Source organism: Pseudonaja textilis, chromosome 3, assembly GCF_049901715.1.
Source record: "Pseudonaja textilis isolate UNSWEBS1 chromosome 3, rPseTex1.2, whole genome shotgun sequence".
Taxonomy (NCBI): Eukaryota; Metazoa; Chordata; class Lepidosauria; order Squamata; family Elapidae; genus Pseudonaja; species Pseudonaja textilis.
The window spans coordinates 130,569,852-130,588,079 of NC_141992.1; the positions used below are offsets into that span (position 1 = coordinate 130,569,852).

General features: G+C 37.1%; 2 long non-coding RNA genes across 2 annotated transcripts in view; one reads left to right on the top strand and one right to left on the bottom strand.

Annotated features, from left to right (window-relative positions):
• Window positions 1-11,588, bottom strand: part of LOC148126320 (uncharacterized) — a 63,259-nt gene extending 51,671 nt beyond the window's left edge. The window contains exon 1 of the long non-coding RNA XR_015742602.1: window positions 11,426-11,588. This is a non-coding gene — a long non-coding RNA (uncharacterized LOC148126320). The remainder of the gene's footprint in view (window positions 1-11,425) is intronic.
• The window catches only part of LOC148126321 (uncharacterized), a 38,881-nt gene continuing 32,121 nt past the window's right edge, over window positions 11,469-18,228 (top strand). The window contains exon 1 of the long non-coding RNA XR_015742601.1: window positions 11,469-11,882. This is a non-coding gene — a long non-coding RNA (uncharacterized LOC148126321). The remainder of the gene's footprint in view (window positions 11,883-18,228) is intronic.

An 18,228-nucleotide genomic window follows, 5' to 3' on the forward strand; every position in this document is an offset into this window, starting at 1 on the left:
GAGTGGCGAATGATCCTTAACATGTTCAGCTGTGTTAATATTGTAGAATCAATATGTTTGGAAGCGCATGGAGCATTTGAGAACAATGCTGAAGAGGGGAAATGTAAGCCAGGAGCCATTGAAATAACAGTCCACATGCTTATTCATGTCATTGTCAGTCTTGCCAAGATGTGGTACATCAACTTATGCAATACACAGGTCATGGTGATTCTTTTTACCTTAACTATATTTTAGATAATTAGAGTGATGTACTTTTCTATTAATGCTGCCAAGTTCTATTCAATAGAGCAAGATTCAGCAGGAACTCTGGGCGTGCAGCTCACAAAGTGTGATAATACATGGGCATACTGTTGACATGCCTGAACCTGCATGCAGCACTGCAGTTTCTAAATGCTCAAGGGCAAGCCACATACAGTACATTGGAATACCTTAATTTAACCAAGAGGTGACTAAGGCATGCATGACTGTGAGCAGAGACTCCTGAACCAGAAATGGCCATGATTGGCACATAAGATGGTATTGCACAAAGTCCCTTCTGTCATAGCTGCCATCGGCTCTTTGAGCAGGAGCCATAAGTCCAAGAGGGTCCCAAATTGTCCACCAACTTCGTCTGTCCAAACGGCATCTGCAATTCATCCAGAATCCAGAAGATAAAATCTCAGATTGGGAGACCACAGCCACTCAGTGTTGCTAGGAATAAGATGAAGTCTTTTCTTCCCCATCCAAACTTTCCAAACCAATTTGCAGACATTGAGATAGTATCAACTGGACAGCAGAGATGTGTGTCTCAGTATCAATAGCATATCAGTGTTAAGTATGAGTAGCAGAGAGCAGAATTCAGAGGCACCTTGCAAACAGGAGTCTAAAACTGAACCTCCCTTCTCCCCATCACTAATTAGAATTAACCTCAAAGGAAGAAAGAGAACCACTGTAAAACAATGTCTCCAACTCCCTAAGCTTGTTTAGAAGTTTGCCATAAATGATGTTATTAAAAGCCACTGAGAGATCTAGAAGAGCCAAGTAGGACACCACCCAGAGGTGGTAATTCAGCAGGTTTTGACCAGTTCTGGAGAACTGGTAATGGAAATTTTGAGTAGTTCGGAAAAACCGGCAAATACCACCTCTGACTGGCCCCAGTCCCACCTATCCTCTGCCTCCCAAGTCCGAGTTGATCGGCTGGGTCTTCTCTTGTTGCCCTGCATAGGAGAATGGAGCTGAAAAGCAGGCTAGTGGGGTGGGGTGCGGAGGAAATGGGACTTTGCAGTATCCTTCCCCCAGGAGTAGGGTGGGAATGGAGGTTTTACAGTATCCTTCCCCTGCCACACCCACCAAGCCATGCCCACCGGTAGTAAAAGTGTTTGAATCCCACCACTGACACCTGCCTAACCTGAGACCACCAAAACTCAACCAATGCAGCCAAAGTGTACTCAGAAATATAATCTGGTCTGAAAACCATCTGACAACGCTCAGAATAATCTACATCCACCAGGATCATCTAGGGAAGTAAGCCTTCTATTTAAATCTTCTATTTAAAAGGAAAGGCCGGGGATTGGGGGATAGTCCTTTATTGTTGGATCTAGTGATGGCTTTTTAAGAAGAGAGGTAATCATTGCTTCATTCAAAGCCCCAGAAACATCCCTCCCTTACAAAGCAACGGGATAGAAAATACTGGGCATGCCACTTTTTTTCTTATGGAAAAAGTTTCTGATCTGCATTTTTAAAAAAGGTCAAGAAATTGGGCTTGGGATAACAATCAGAAATAAAAATATATCTCCAACCAAAAAAAAAGCTCTGAATAACTCTAGGCCATCCTAAAAGCAGGAACCAATTTTTCATGGGTTTACTTCAATTCTAAGGCATCCAAAAGTCAGTCTATGCAAATTCCCTGGGAGATCAGCTAACCAGCCAAAGCATTCGTAGTTTCCACAACATATATACATTTCATCTACATACTTTATAACGTTTTTAAGCTACTGCATTTAAACATAATATTGGCAGAGAAGAAAACCACATTCAAATAAGGACAAATTTCAGGAGCATTAATGTAGAACCTGATTCCTTAAGTACCTATTCCATTAGTTTTAAGGATGCAAGTTATATAAATAAAATGCTGATGAAACATTCACTGTATTTGTGGTGACTGCCATGGTGATGCATTTTAAACACTTTTTGTGCTAATAGAAAGTTATAGTTGTATTAAATTTCTCCATCCTCCCCTATTAGTTTTCAGTTTTTTGTATGTAATTTGTATTATTGAGAATTGGGGCATTTCTCTATTTGCACTTAACGTTCTTTGGTAAGTTTTTGTTTTGTTTTGTCTCCATGTTGTTGTGTTAATCTTGTGTATATCCAAGATATACGCGGTCCTCCATAATGGTTTTCCCTTAAACTGAAATGTTTACAGTGAGCTTCAGAGGGTATGAAATCTGTTAAATCTTGTATCTCACTAACTTGGAAAGAATTTGAATGATACCAATGACGCAGGGAAGGATGAAAATTGGCAATGGGGACAGCCCATTTCATGCTCATATAATTTTCTTCTAATTGAAACATGGATGGGTATTGCTTCTCTGCAATGTCAAATATTAGCCAAGTATTTGACAGGTTTAATGTAAGTAAGCTAGAGAAAATGTTAGTTATCGGTTGTAAAAATTTAGTCTAGAGCACGGGTGTAAAACTCGCGGTGTCACATTGCCGTCATGTGACGTATCGTGATGTTTTTCCCCTTTGCGGAGCTGGGGTGGGCGTGGCCTGCATGTGATGCATCCGGCTTGCAGGCCACCAGTTTGACCCCTTCCTGGTCTAGAGGTTAGTTTTGTTTTGCTGTTTGGCAGTTCCAAAATTTGAGAGATACATGAAGTGGTCAAATTCTGGGCCATTTCAGTTTAGAATAAGCTTCACTATTTTTGCAAGTTAACTAAACATTGTTGGAATTGCTGTCCCATCATATCTGAAGAGCATCAAGTTCAAGTATCAGTTCAGTATCTTTGCAACCATTTTCAGCCTTAAGCAAGGGTGGGATTCAAATATTTTAACAACCAGTTCTGTGGGCGTAGCTTAGTTGGTGGGCATGGCTTGGTGGTCATATGACCGGGTGGGCATGGCCAACTTGACATCACTCACATAGAGGGGCACTTCTCCTCGCCTGGCTTCTTGTGACTGTGGGGATGCTGCAACAGTTGTAAGTGTGAAAAATGGTCATAAGTCACTTTTTTCAGTGCCATTGTAACTTTGAATGGTCACTAAATGAACTGTTGTAAATCAAGGATTACCTGTACAAAAATACAAAAAGCTTCTTTGCTTGAAAAAGTTGCCCTAATTAGATTAGATTAATTTTATTAGATTAAAAATACCTGCAAGCTGGAGTTACAAATCAGGCAGAGTGCCAGAGCACCTTGAGGAATTAAAATAGTTAAAATGCAGTGATAACTATCAAACAGCCAACTCTTGCTCATAAAATGAAACCCTTTAGCAGAGAGGTCATTTAAGCTCTCCAAAAAGATCACACCCAGGAGAAGCAGTCCTAAGATCCATTTGGACCACTTAAAGATACCAGCTGGTCTCACTCATCTCACAAGATATCCTAAGGAAATCATCCAGATTTAAGGAAAGATCACATGCCCTGCAAAAAGGTAGTAAAAAAAATCAGTGCCAAGCTTGCATCCTGCCTCTTGGAAGTATACCCCAGAAAGAGAGTGCCAGATACCACTAAAGCAGTGAAGGAAGACCTCCTCCCCAAATAGAAAAAGAAACCATGAGGCAGGAAAAAATTCAAACACAATACAAATAATTAAATCACAACAGTAGCTGTTGCTTGTTAAACCAATTACCAGAACAAATAGGAACTAGCCAGATTTCCCAGTTTCTTTTCAGGAACAGAGATTAACCTTTTTCCTTCCAAACAAAGCTGAATAAGGAAAATTATCCCATCAATAAACACAGGATTAAACATCACCAAGGACAGAATTAAACTTCACCAAAAACCAGTTTTAGGCCAAAATTCAGAAAGGGTGTGTAAACCCATGTTTGAATGTCAGTCTTTCTAGCTAGCCAAGAAGCCTTGCTGAATGTCACTCATCTTGGTTCCTTGTCATTAAAAACTTCTTTCTGGCAGCTCTTCTTCATTATTCAATTATTTCTTCAAAGTATTGATCGTTGCATGCGGCTGAAAGTATTTCCAGAGAGTATTTTCTCCCAACAGCAGTGTAAAAAGCTTAAAACAACCCTTTCCCTTTAAGAAAGTACCAGCAAAGAAGAAAAAAACTCCTTCAGAGACAGTAAGTGTAGGCATACTGCCAAGAATGTAATAAGGGTGGGAAAAAACAAAAGATTTCTTCCAACAACCAGTTCCCTGAACTGCTTAGAAAGTTAATAATAGGTTCTAGCAAATAGGTGAGAACTGGTAGAATTCCACCCCTGGCCTTAAGTATTCTATTGTAACTTACATGTTTTACTAGAAAAGAGGTCCAACATCTTCCATTCACTGGATGCTTATTCATGTTCATTTCTTGACTGTGGCCTTTTGTGCCCCATGCACAAATGACTGCAGAAAACCAACTCATGCCCCTGCCTTAACAAGGAAACAGAAAACATGTTGGGCTTGGTGTATCAAAAATTCAGAAAATGCCTAACTTGACTCTTGTTTTGTAACCTTACTAAACAAAAGGCAAACAATTCTTTATGTAATCATATATTTTTTAAAAATAATGGTCCAATCATGACCATCAGACCATCACCACCTGTTCTCCAAGTCTCCACAAGAAAGAAGCATGCTTTCAAGAATGTTGATGAATGCTGGCATGTGACTCAAAACATTGTGCATGTCATCTTGGACACACATGCCATAGATTTGCCATCACTGTCTTTAAAAGCAGCACAATGCTCTGTTTGAAATTGTTTTCTCTATACTTTGATCAGTTAAGATTCCAAGATACAGAACTTTTGGCTTGCTGACTTTCATCCAGTCAATCTTAACTTTAAATAATTCCCTAATGAAATGAATTGGGCTGTGTGTCATCAGCATATTGAGACATCAAGCTGTTTCCCAAGATTTCATCAAATAACTATTAAATAGCATAAGTTGAATGAGCTGGATGAATTCTTGGAGCATTCCTCCAACCAAGGCCACAGAAAGAAACACCAATATCTCAGTGTTGTTTTCAAAAATCTGTTATTCCAGAAGCATCAAACCACTCCAGAATGTCTCATCTCAGCAGGATGGCTCAGGAAATGTCAAGATTAATAATATCAACTATCCCTAAGAGGTTTAAAAGAACAAATAATGATTCCTCTTTTCTGGTTCCCACAAGTCAGGCAGATGAGAACCCAAAAAAAGAAGCTGGAAGCCTAGACTGAAGAGGTTGTACTTATTATAAAGTGATGTTTATGTGCATGTATTGTAATATTTCTCAAAAGAACTGGGAAAATTTGCTCAAAGTAGCCGATACTGAAAAAGGCATAGATAATGAATCTGGTTTTAAAGTTTAGTGAGACTACTGGATTAAATTTCACTCTTCTTTCCCCAAACTTATCCAAACTTTCCCACCAATTTGATAAAGCTCAAACCTTGGAGCTTCATCTAGTTAAGACACCATTAATATACAGTGAATTCTTATAGATATAGCTTTTTTTTTTTTTTTGCAATTGCTCTAATACTGTGTAAGCTACAGGAAAGAGAAAAAAGTAATGCTGTAATCTTTTTATCTTCAAGTTTATCATTCCTTTAAATCAGGGGTGTCAAACTCGCGATGACGCATTGTGATGTATCACAACTTTTTTCCCCCTTTGCTAAACCGGGGGTGGGTATGGCAAGCAAGGGCATGACGCATCCAGCCCATGGGCCGTGAGTTTGACACCCCCTGCTTTAAATGCAAGGAAAAATATATGGCATCAGTATGTACTGTGAAAACACCTGCTTAACAACTACTACTGGATCAATTGTGTATCCTAGACTTTTATATTAGCTCACTCACAGTTTGTGTATGTCTGCATTTGGTATTGCTTTTGTATTGCTCATGCAACATTTTTTAAGTGAGTTGTCTTTGGGGTCTAAATGTTATGATGGCAGATTTTTGGCAGAAAATGCTAAGAGATAAGGGAAAGAATGTGGCTGACATGTTCAGGAAATTAAAACATTGTACCCTGCAGTTACCATTAGGGACTTTTCAGATGATGCATCATCCCCCATTGCTTGATCTCCCTCTCTCCCACACATTTTTTGATCTAATTTTATACACACACACATTTTAGAAGGATGACATGTAAAGCAATCCAGGGAGATTTTTATGCAGAGGTATGCATTGTTTAAGAAAACTCCCTTCTCTGTTTTATTGCTAACTTGCCAATTACATATGAAATTGAAGATGAGTATATTATACTTTAAGTAATCAGGGAATTTCTTTACATTAAAAATCCATTTTGACTAGAATTCATAATAATACAGGGATAATAAAGTATGTTTGAGACTTAATTCTAACTTTGGGCAGACAATCAGTAACTGTAGTTTCATAATATTCCTGCTGTGATTGAAAACCTGTAATGAAGTTTGAATGGTAATTTTTTATAACCAAAAGTGAGAGGGTTATATAAGATTAAGTATCTAAGTGACTTATGGCATCACAAAACCTAACATTTTATTACTTTAGTTTTGAAGATGTAGTTAATAGATCTCACTCTATATTTAACATAACTTAAAGATGAAGATTTCTCTCTAGAGATTCAATAAATAATTCCCAGGGTAATTATTACTGGGGCAAATATATTAAGAATACTGCCATTCCTTTCCATAAACCACCCTGTTTGAACCCACTCTATTATAATTTTTGTAGTTCTAATATTAATATCAGATGTAGTTTTACTTGTAGATTTGAGTAAGATAAGGATTTCATATGTTATATTCACTAGATTGTTTGGTGAAAGAAATGAAAGCATTTCTTTGTTGCTTCTTCACTTTTCAAGATATCTTAAAATCAAGATTGTTTACAACAAAGCTTCGATACTTGAAATTTGTTAACCTATGAGGGAAATGTACTTTTTCAGAAAATTGCATTGAGTTTCAGTTTCAGCCAACATGAACATAAATAATAGATGGTTTTAAACAATGTAAAAAATGTTGGATTTTAGGTGCTTTGGTAGCTGGAGGTCATTTTGGCTTCCCCTGAGAAAGCTTCAACTTCTTGGCTACAAAAATCCCCCTGAAACCATTATATTGAATGTGAACCCACCAAATTCTTTCCTAATTCCAATATCACTCCCATGTATAATTTCAAAGACATATAACTAGCATTGTGCCAGCTATTTTTTTAATGGATAAATTTGATTTGCAGACTATCTTCCTGTAAAGCTGTCAAATTAAAGATGTCTCAAAATCAAAATGAAAAGATGGAAGGACAGGCAGGGAAAGAGCCCCTCAAGCTTGAAAGGGTCTCTTTATTTTAAACAGGTCATGGGTAAGACAACTCTACTGTGGTGGCAGTCCCTGCAAAAGGTCCTTGTCTTTGTACATGCATATTAATGCTGAGTTGACAACACAACTCCTTTGAGAGAATGCATTGCACCTAACCTCACAAGTGGGCTTGGGTAGCTTCTAAAAGGATCCCTCCAGATGTTCACTCTACTCCATTTGTTAGCCACTCCACTTTTTAATGAAAAGTGACACAAAATCAATGATCTCAGGGAAGGATGGTCAACAATGTTTTGTAGGCAGCATTATAATTAAGTAAAGTGGCAATGGCCATGTTAGGGATAAATTGTCATGGAGAAGATCTATCTATATGGTTGCTTGGTCAAAAACAACTTGATAGTACATAATGAGTTACGATGAAGATGATTTTGTCCTCCTGTTTTTATAGCCTTTAACGCTTCCTTTTCTTAATCATATCTTGTCTTATCTAATGATCTTATGTTCCGGTAGCCTAGAGAATCCCTATTTTCTGTAGTAGGGCTGTCAAATTCGTAGCCCTTGGGCTGGATGCGTCATATGCTAGCCACGTCCAGTTTACTGAAAGGGAAAAAGTCATGATATGTCATGTGATGATGCTGTGACAACTGTTCTATAGAATGGCCCCTGTTCTATAGTCTTCTTTTCCTGAGGAATTACATAATTTTTCACAAAGTCTGGTCCAACCGTTTGTGAATTACAGGTTTACATTAAAGAGAATGTCTCATCTTTATGATTTTCAGGGGAAAAATCTTAAAATTGTGAGGATTGGAACTCCAAAAGGCTTAAAAATAAAAGTTATCATTGGACAGGACGTTTGAATTCCATGTGTTCTGATTTCCCAACCCTTCCATTCTTGCTAGTGGTTTATTTTTGTCCCAGGCCCATTACTTTGAAGTTGAATCCCACCCCATTATTATTGTTTTACACCAATCAGCATTTGCCAAAAATCAAAGCTTTGCAAACTTCAAACCAAACTCTTAGACCACATAAGATCAAACTATTGGGCTTTGATATGATAATGCTACCATTTAACAAACACTGTTTGCTCATTGACTTCTGGTCTGAAGGGCTTTGGCGACAGACAGAAATCTGCGATCGTGCACGGTTTCTGTCTGGGCTCACCGCTGGAGCGCCCTGAGCCGGCTGGTTTCGGGGCTAAGCCACCCCGTAGAGGTGGTGAAGAGGGGGGAGACCACCAGCAGGGTTGAGGAGAGCCGCATCTCTCCTCCTCAGCTGGCCATTACTCCCTTTCCTGAAGGTGGTTGTAGCAGTGGTCAGAAATGGCCACCACAAAGAAGAACTCGACCAGGAAAGAATGTGCAGGAGGAAGATAAGAAGTGAAAGTTTTGGCTGACTGGGTTAAATTGTAAAAGCAACAACTAAGGTACCCTGGAATTTAAACTTACAAAAAAATAACATCGCTCCCAAAGAAGAGTCGGAAGCAGCGAAGGAAAGTGAAAAGGGAAAGGTTTGGCTTTTTTCTTCTTCTCTCTACTTCCCTATACTGACAACTAAGAGATTTAAATAAGAAATCTGAAAAATCTGCTTTGACATCAATAGGCAATTAAGCTGAAAATAAAACAAAATGCCAAAGGGATAATAAAGATTTCTGGACATTAAAATTTTTCTTTTTCATAAGCAGGAAGGGAGAGAAAAAGAATAAGGGAAGGATCTGGAAGAGGGAGGAGACTGCCTGGAATTAAAAAGAATCTACAGTAAAACTTCAACAAGACTTCTAAAAGATACATTTTAACTGAAACTTTGCCACTAAATAGTAACCCCAGGAAGAGAAAGTGAAAAAAAAGAGCAAAAAAGAAACAGCTTGCATGTATTTGGATTATTTGGTGATCTTTGGATTCTTGGTTATTATATTTGAATGACTAAAATCGGGTGGTTGTTTAAAAATTTATACAATGGCACCACTTCTGGATGAATTGAAAATGAAACTTAAAAAGTACAAAGAAGATGCACAAGAAAGGAAGGGTTCTTTTGGCTTCGTTTTTCAATTCTTAGAAATGGAGATTTGGAACTATGAGAAACAACAAGAAAAGACTGCAAAACAAGAAGACTGGGACAAAGAAGAAGCCATCTTTAATGAACAAGCAATTTTATGTGGGGAAGAAAAAGGAAAGGGGGGAAAGAGAATGGAGAATTTAAGACTTAAAAAAACAACAAAAGAAAAGAAAAATAATTCAAAAAATAAGTATAAAACTGGAAAGCAACAGAAAAGGGGAATACAGAAGAGAGAAATAGAGGTAGAGAGACAAGGGGGTAAAAAGAGGAGAGAGAAGAAGAGAGGGAAGAAGGAAAGGAAAAGAAGTTACAAAGGTCCAGAGCAAGATATAGAGAAACAGGACCTATTTAGAGATAATGGGTGAAAATCTAACTGAAAAAGGGATTCTGTAAAGGTACATAAGGTTGTATTAGTAGTAGAAATAACTTTAGAAAATTGGAAACAACGTATGATTAAAATGAGGGATAAAATAGTAAGTGTAATTTAGTGAAATGTTTGTGAATAAAATAAATGAAATAAAATAAATTAGAAAATTGAATTAGGAATGAACGGGAACATTTTAATTAGTTAATGTTTTATAAAATATCAGTGAAGAGGGGGGGAATTAACTATGGAAAGCTTATAATTGTTCCCATAGAAGTATGATATTTAATTGAAAAGTAATGTTAAAGATGTTAAGACTTTAATGAATATTAATATTAATGATAGAATTGAATTAGAATGGAATGTTGTTTTAATTATATACATTTATAATTTTTTCTTTTTTTAAGAATACAGTGTGTATTTTAAGAATGTACCAAGCAGAATCCAAATGGAAGTTATGTATTATATTGAATGTTACAACTTTAGGGAAAAGATATAAAGCCGTCATACTCCAATCAGTAACTACAGGAGAAATTTTGTTTAATGAGAAAAAATAATAAATAATTGAAAGAGGACAGACGAAAAATATAAATACAATGATTTGAATTGAGATGAGATAATTAAAATAAAATTGAGAAAATTAAAAGAGGGGAGAAGCTATGCAGAAAATGTTAAATAGTAATAAGATATGGAATAGAATATAAAAATGAGCATGAACCTGAATTTGTGTCTGTACGAAGAAATGTAACCCGGGATTACGCTACTTTCAAAAAAGATGTTTTATTTGTTTTTGTTTTTCTCTTTGTGAAAACTCAAATAAAATTTACCAAAAAACAAACAAACTCTGTTTGCTCATTGGGAGTTAAAGCAGCAGATTGAAAGTTATTGCTGACTATATGAGTATCCATATGCCACCATAAGATTAATTCCTTTGAAAGATACAATCACAATCGAATCATAGCACATTCTGTCTTTGTCACAAAATCAGTAAATGATAATAAGCTCCCAAGAATTTCTAGGTTATTTCTTTACCCTTATAGCTCTACATTCCAACCAAACTATGTAAAAACTTCATTTCTAATGAGAGCTCTCATTACCACATACCTATCAGAAACACTCCAATCACTCCTATGATTGAAATCATAAATGTGGCACAAAATGTAAGAATTAGACACAGCCTGGCAAAGTCCTCTTGGATTCCTAGAATAAACTTGTGGGAACTGAATTTGAGTGTCTGAAAATCATAACATAGCTTTTTTTCCCTTTAAACCCATGACAATTTGAAGAAAAGCAGTCATTCTATATTAAGCAGGGGGCTGTTTATCCAGGGATCTATGAACTATACTTCCACATCCATTTTTTCCCCCTGTAAACAATAGAACACAATATTATTTATTTAACTGCAGGGCCAGCCACAGCTTTGTAAAATGTCTGTAATTACTGAGTTTCAAAAAGGGGAGGGAAGTTGCTGTAGTTATCTTGCTTGCATAAAAATCCATCTGAATTTGCTGAGAAGCCAAATAAAACACAGTTGGCTAATGGGTTTGCCTCAAACATAAAATCCCTTAACAGTTCCAAGTTTATTAGTGCCCATTTGCTGAACAAACCTTGGCAGGAAGGCTGATTTTCCATTGGCATGAAGAGACTTTAAAGAGGCTCTTTGGCAGGTCCAACTTTTCAGCAAACCTGAATCTAATTCGAAGGCTTTACTAATCTCTGGGACTGGATAGATCTTTGCTGAAAGTTCAGCAACTTCACTGAATGGAGCAGAGGAAGATATTGGAAAAGACAGATGTGAGGGAAGACTGGGGGAAAATCAGTTTCTAGGCTCAGTACAGGGATTAGAGATGGGCAGGGGCCTCCCCCAATCTATTTTAGAACTAGGCCATTCAAATCAGATTAAATTGGAGGACGGCTGCTTGACGCCAAGCTAATTTAAAATGAGCCCCTTCCCGAATTGGCAGCATCTTTCATCACATGTCCAATGAGATTCTCAGGAGCATTTCTAGAATAACCTTTCCTGCTGTCTAGATGTGTGAAGGCTGCAATTTCCAGAATTTTCAGGTAACAAAACTGTAGCACATTTGAAAGAGGGGCTAATGCAGAAGGGTTTTTATTTATTTATTTATGTATTTTCCTCTTTAATTCTTTGGAATTAGTCATGTCCTTCATTATCTTTATAAATTTATCAGAAGTAAAGAGGGCATTATGGAATCCCCTCAGGAGACATTAAGCCTCAAGCTGGCATCTTGATGTTAAGATTATACAGTTGTGCTCAAATATTTTTTTTAAATTAATTTATTTATTTTGATTTGTCAATTGCTTACAAGATAATAGGTATAAGTATATACATAGTTATGAATACATGAAATGGGTACAAAAAGAAAAATAAAAGAAACAATAAGACAGGGACGGTAGGCACGTTAGTGCACTTATCCACGCCCCCTAAAGACCTCTGAGGAAAGGGGTGAGGTCAATAGTAGAAAGTCTAAGGTTAAAGATTTTGGGGTTTGGGGAAGAACCACAGACTCAGAGTAGTCCAGACATTGACCACTCTGTTGCTGAAGTCGTATTTCCTGCAATCAAGTTTGGTGCGGTTAACCTTGAGGTTGTATCTATTGTTTGCTCTTGTATTGTTATGGTTGAAGCTGAAGTATTCATTGACAGGTAGGACATAGCAATGTATGATTTTATATACTATACTTAGATCAGACTGAAGGTGGCATAGTTCTAGGTTTTCTAGGTCTAGAATGTCAAGTCTGGTGGCATAAGGTATTCTGCAACGAGTAGAGGAGTGGAGAACTCTTCTTGTGAAATATTTCTGGACTTTCCCAACTGTGCTAATATCAGATATGTAATGTGGGTCCCAGACTGATGAGCTGTATTTGAGTATTGGTCAAGCAAATGTTTTGTATGCTCTAGTTAGTAGTGTGATACTACCAGAGAAAAAGCTACATAGGATTAGGTTAACAACTCTTAATGCCTTTTTGGCTATGTAGTTACAGTGGACTCTAGCACTTAGATCATTAGAGATGAATATTCCAAGGTCCTTTACAGAGCTTGGATCATCAACAAGGTCTTGACTATTCAGCTTGTATTTTATTTTCTGATTTTTTTTTTGCCAATATGTAAGACAGAGCATTTATTTGTTGAGATTTGAAGTTGCCATTTGTTTGACCATTCTGATACATAGTCGAGGTCTTTTTGAAGGGTAGCAGTATTGTCTGTGGTGTTGAATAGCTTTACATCATCAGCAAAGAGAATGCAGTTGCTCTTAATATGATCACAGAGGTCATTTATGTAGAGTATGAAGAGAGTTGGTCCTAGAACACTGCCTTGGGGGACACCACTATTGACAGCTACAGAATTTGATAGGACACTCCCAATTTTGACCATTTGTTGTCTGTTTGACAGGAATGCTTCTATCCAGTTATGCAGGTGTCCAGAAATACTGTAAGATTTTAGTTTTAGGAGTAGTTTGTCATGTACCACTGAATCAAATGCTTTACAGAATTCTATGTAGATTGCGTCTATTGCTTTGCCCTGATCGAGTTGTGCAGTCCATATATTTTTGCAGGGTAAGAGTTGCAGATTACAGGTAGTTTTTTTCTGAAACCAAATTGTTTATTAGAGAGAAGGTTGTTTGTCTCTAAGTGGAGGATAATGGATTGGTTAATAATTGATTCCATGACTTTACAGGTGACGCAGCATAAGGAGATTGGTCTGTAATTTTCAACTAGGCTGGGGTCTCCCTTTTTGAAGATGGGGATGACCGTGGCTTGTGCAAGGAGGTTATACAAGGAGTTGGTTCTGAAAGATTTTTCAAAGATTATGCTTAGAGGTTCAGCTATGGCAGTGGATAGCTTTTTTAAGAAGTAGGCACATATTCTGTCCGGTCCAATAGATAGAGATGGTTTTAGATTGTGTAGTGCTTTTTCAACATTGTCTTCTGTAAAATTGATATGTATTAGATCATTGTAGTTTTCTGTGGTTCAGCTAGGAAATATTGGGCATGATCCATTGCTGTTTACAAAAACTGAGCCAAAGAATATGTTAAAGAGGTTTGCTTTGATGGTGTCATCGTTGCAGTCTTTACCATTAGGTCCTTTCAGGGGTGGGATGGACCTTGAGTTTTTTAGTTTATTGTTTACAAAATTCTAAAACGCACAGGTGGAATTTGTGTGTAGAAGGTTTTCCTCTTGTTTAAGGTGATAATTGGTACATTCAGTCTTTATCTGGTGGCATAAATTTTTGTTTTGGCTTTTGAAGTTGGCAACGTGACCAAATTTGTTTTTCTGCCAGAGTGATCTCTTTTTGGATTGAAGTTTCCTTATTGTTATGGGTAATCTGTTTTTTGTTTGTTTGTTTGTTTTGGGAGTTGTTATCGGTACATATAGTTTGATGACTCTTTTGACTTCAAGTAAAAATATGTTGTAATGGTCTTCAACAGTATTGCACCCAGTGAATAGAGATTGCCAATCAAGGGATGAGAGATCGTTGTCTATAAGATCATAGTTGTCTTTTTTGAAGTTATAATTGGGGATTACATCATTGTGATGATTTTTGTGTGGGTGTACGTTGAGACAAAAGTCAATCATATTGTGGTCACTGTTGGAAAAGTGTTCTTTAGTTTGTATTCTGTAAATTAAATTCAAACTATTGCAGAAGATGAGATTGAGACAGTTGTTAAGTCTAGTATTGTTGGTTACTAGTTCTTTCAGTCTCAGATTTGTAACAGCATTGTAGAAGGTTGCATGTATGGGTTCAGTTGTACATTCATTTAGGGTCCAGTTAATATGAGGTAGATTGAAGTCACCAAGAAAAATAAAAGCGTGTGGGCAGGATGTTGCCGATGTTAATAGTGAATTTAGCTTGTTTACATGTTCGATGCCATAATCAGGTGCTCTGTAACAGTAAGAATCGAAATGTGATATTTAAGGATAGTTCACAGATGATGGTCTCAGGAAGAGCAAGCTCCTGGATAACTTGGATGTTTTTTAGATGTAAGGACTTTTTATGGAAGATAGCAACACCACCTCCTCTACGAATTTCACGATCTAATTGGTAAACATGATAGTCTCTTACTATGGTAATGGAGTCAGGGAGAGATGCATTGAGCCATGTTTCACAGACAAATATGATGTTGAATTTAACCATATTTAGTAAGAGGAGAAATTCAGGTATTTTATTCACAAGGCTTCTTTCATTGATTAGCTTGCATTTAAAGCCAACTGTAGTTGGAATTGAGGTAGTTAGGGGCATGTGTGCCTAGTCTTGGGTGATGGTGGATTGGTTGAAGTAGGATTGTGGTTGAAGGTTAAAGCTGAGTTGCGGGTTGTGTGACTTACTTTTGATACAGTCAGCACGGTAGTCAATGTACAGATCCTTCTCTCCTTTGTCTAGATGTTTTTTGAGTTCTGTGTGGAGTACACGGGAGCGGGCACATTGCTGTATGGTTAGGTCAGGGCGAGAATGAAGGTTCTTATGGTTGGTGTTACATTGGATGTATTGGATGCATTTGGATAGAAAGCCCTGTTTTTGTACAATGACAGCCATTTTGGTCTTTACAAAAATCACAGAATGGGTGGTTGTGTCCAGTTCTAAAACTGGTCAGTTCCCATGAACCGTCTCCATAGCTTTTCTTAATTTGAATGATATTGTGAAAGACACTATGTCAAATAATTAGATCCCAAGCGATTTATAGTTTTACAGAATAGTGACTTTACTTTAACCTGGGCCAGTAGCTCACAAACTGTCAGCAGGTACTTTAGGTACCAGAATTACTTGATATTAGCCTACTTAAATCTGGCAATTGCATTCAGCTTCGAGATGATATTCAAGGTTGGCCTCTATAGAACGTATTGCAATAATCCAATCATAATGTTATTACCGCATGGAACATTGAAATCCAGGAAGGAAAGTAGTTAGCATACAACATTTTCAAAGTGGTGAGTATAATTCTCTAAAGAGACATTAGCTATTTTCTGAAACTACAGAACTAACGCCTGACTCCTAGAGTTTACCAGTACCAATAGACAATGCTGCTGGCTGGGGAATTCTGGGAAGTCTTACATTTGCCAAGGTTGAGAAACACCGCTCTAGATAAATGATCTACAATAGGGTTCAACTTTATTTTGTCAGGTTCTTGTCCACTTCTTCAGCCCCCCACCCCAAATTTGCAACTCATTAATTATGGTGTCTGGTTTGAAGTAGATTAAGATTTCTAGCCCAAAAATAGTTTGCTAATTTTTATAGTAAACTATGGAGTAGTTTTGCTGAGGCTCTGTATGGACTAGTCCTCGATGGTTTACATATCATCCATGAAAGTTCTTGGATGATTGATTGATTGATTGATTGGTACATTGTGGATGTTAAAAGGATGAATATCCCCCCCCCTTTTTTTTGCCATCGGAGTATTATAAGCAATATTATGGTACTCACCTTGGACATTTATACTGCAAGGTCTAGTCATCTATACTTTGCTTCTTTGTCTGAAGTCTCCAAACATTAGGTAGATTCCAGGCTTCCTGAAATTGCTTAACAGCCATAGAATCAATAGCCTTTCTAATTAAATTATTTGGTAGGAAAATAAGAGTTTCAACCAAATTACCAGCCCAATCTTCTGAAAAAATCCTCCAGAATAATCTTAAATTCCTGGATTTTATGCGTGGACCATCTTAATTTGTTCCAACATTTAGTGTTTCCTTATGTTATTTATCTGCAGGACTCTAGACTGGACAATTTCCCGATATGACCTGAAGAGTTAGTGTCGTTCTTAATGAATGGTCAGCCCAATGAGATAATACACATCCACCAATCCCAAGAGCACTTATATTCTGCCTTAACTCCAAATCTAAATCAACAGGGTGAGTGCAATATATATTAGCCCCCAAAAATTGTCTATAAAGTCCCAAGTTATACAAGTGGCCACTTCAACTTGTATAAAACTACTCTTAAGACTGCTCCACCCCTCAGCAAAGAAATTAGTATTTAAACAAGGTTCCTACTCTGTCCCTCCAACCAAACATCAGAAGCAAATCCTCACCAGCAACTCCCAGACCAGGAGGCTCCAGCCACAGACTTTCTCCTAACACGAACATTAATCACTGTTAGGCAAAGTAATTTTTAAGAATGCAAACTTGTAAAATAGGGAGCTGGAATAGAAAGCCCATTTGAAGAATCCCATCTAGATAGCAAAATAAAAAATAAAAAATTACAGACTGTCTCTAAATGGATGATGGGTTGTGTTAATCTTAGTGAGTTATATGTTTTGGAGACAAGTTGCATTATCGTTTGAGGAGGAAGACAGCATGTATTTTTCTGTTGTGTTTCTGACAGCCAACTTGAAATCTTTGCCAAATCACAGAGAACTGTGAAGGAAGCCTCATAGGAAACCACAAAATAAAAATTGTATGGCCTCAAAGATACATGGTTAGACCACCACTATTATGCCATTGATGAGGGTAAGGAAAAACAACCACTCTGTGATCATAGAGTTAGACTTCTTTGGAGCCCTGAAGGAAGACAGCAGATCTTTTATAGTGCCTTCTGCAGTTAGAAACCCTGCATATATTTTGTTTATTTAAAGTATTTATGCCCTGGCCCCTGCCCACTATGCAAAAGATTACAATCCATTAAAAAAAAAAGATAAAACAGTAAAACTGAATAACATGGGTAATTTCACATGAACAATAATATTAATAGTAACAATGAGTAACAGAAAGTCACAGACTTATCCCTTGCCGAGATAATTATTAGCTAGCCTATGTGAAAGCCTATAATTTTTTACCCTGTTACGCATTAAGCATCAAATATATCTCAGTCTAATTACAGGAGGATTTTGGCAATAGAAAGTCAAAGAGCATGCTGACACAATAAAACGTGGTCTTAAAAGTACCTAATACTTCATGGCTACTTAACACATTGCAAGTAAGAGTAACTGATTCCGTTCTTTTTAACCCTAGGGGAATTTCATGTTATCCTTATGCCACTGAGTCCACTAACAACTCCCCCAAATCAAACCTTCAAACTAATCTCTATTGCTTCACTTCCATAGGCTTCAAAATATGAAGGATAAAACCATAATGGCTAAATCTTTGTGGAGATGCAGCCTTTAAATGAAAAGATCTTTGTTGTAGTTTCAGATATACCGCACCTGAGCAAGTATAAACAGATCACTTCCCATATTCAGCCAATATTCATAGTTCAACAATTCAACGAATATTCTGGCAGATCTGGAATTAGCTCCAAGACCCTCTTTCATTCTTAATGTATTAAAGATGAATCTATGATTCAAGAGCTTTCCTTTCATTTTTTTGTTCTCCAACACAGCCATTCAAAGCATTCTCTTCCCTTTAATCAATAAGCAATATTTAGCAGGAATGTTATTTCTGAACTGTGGTTAATTCCA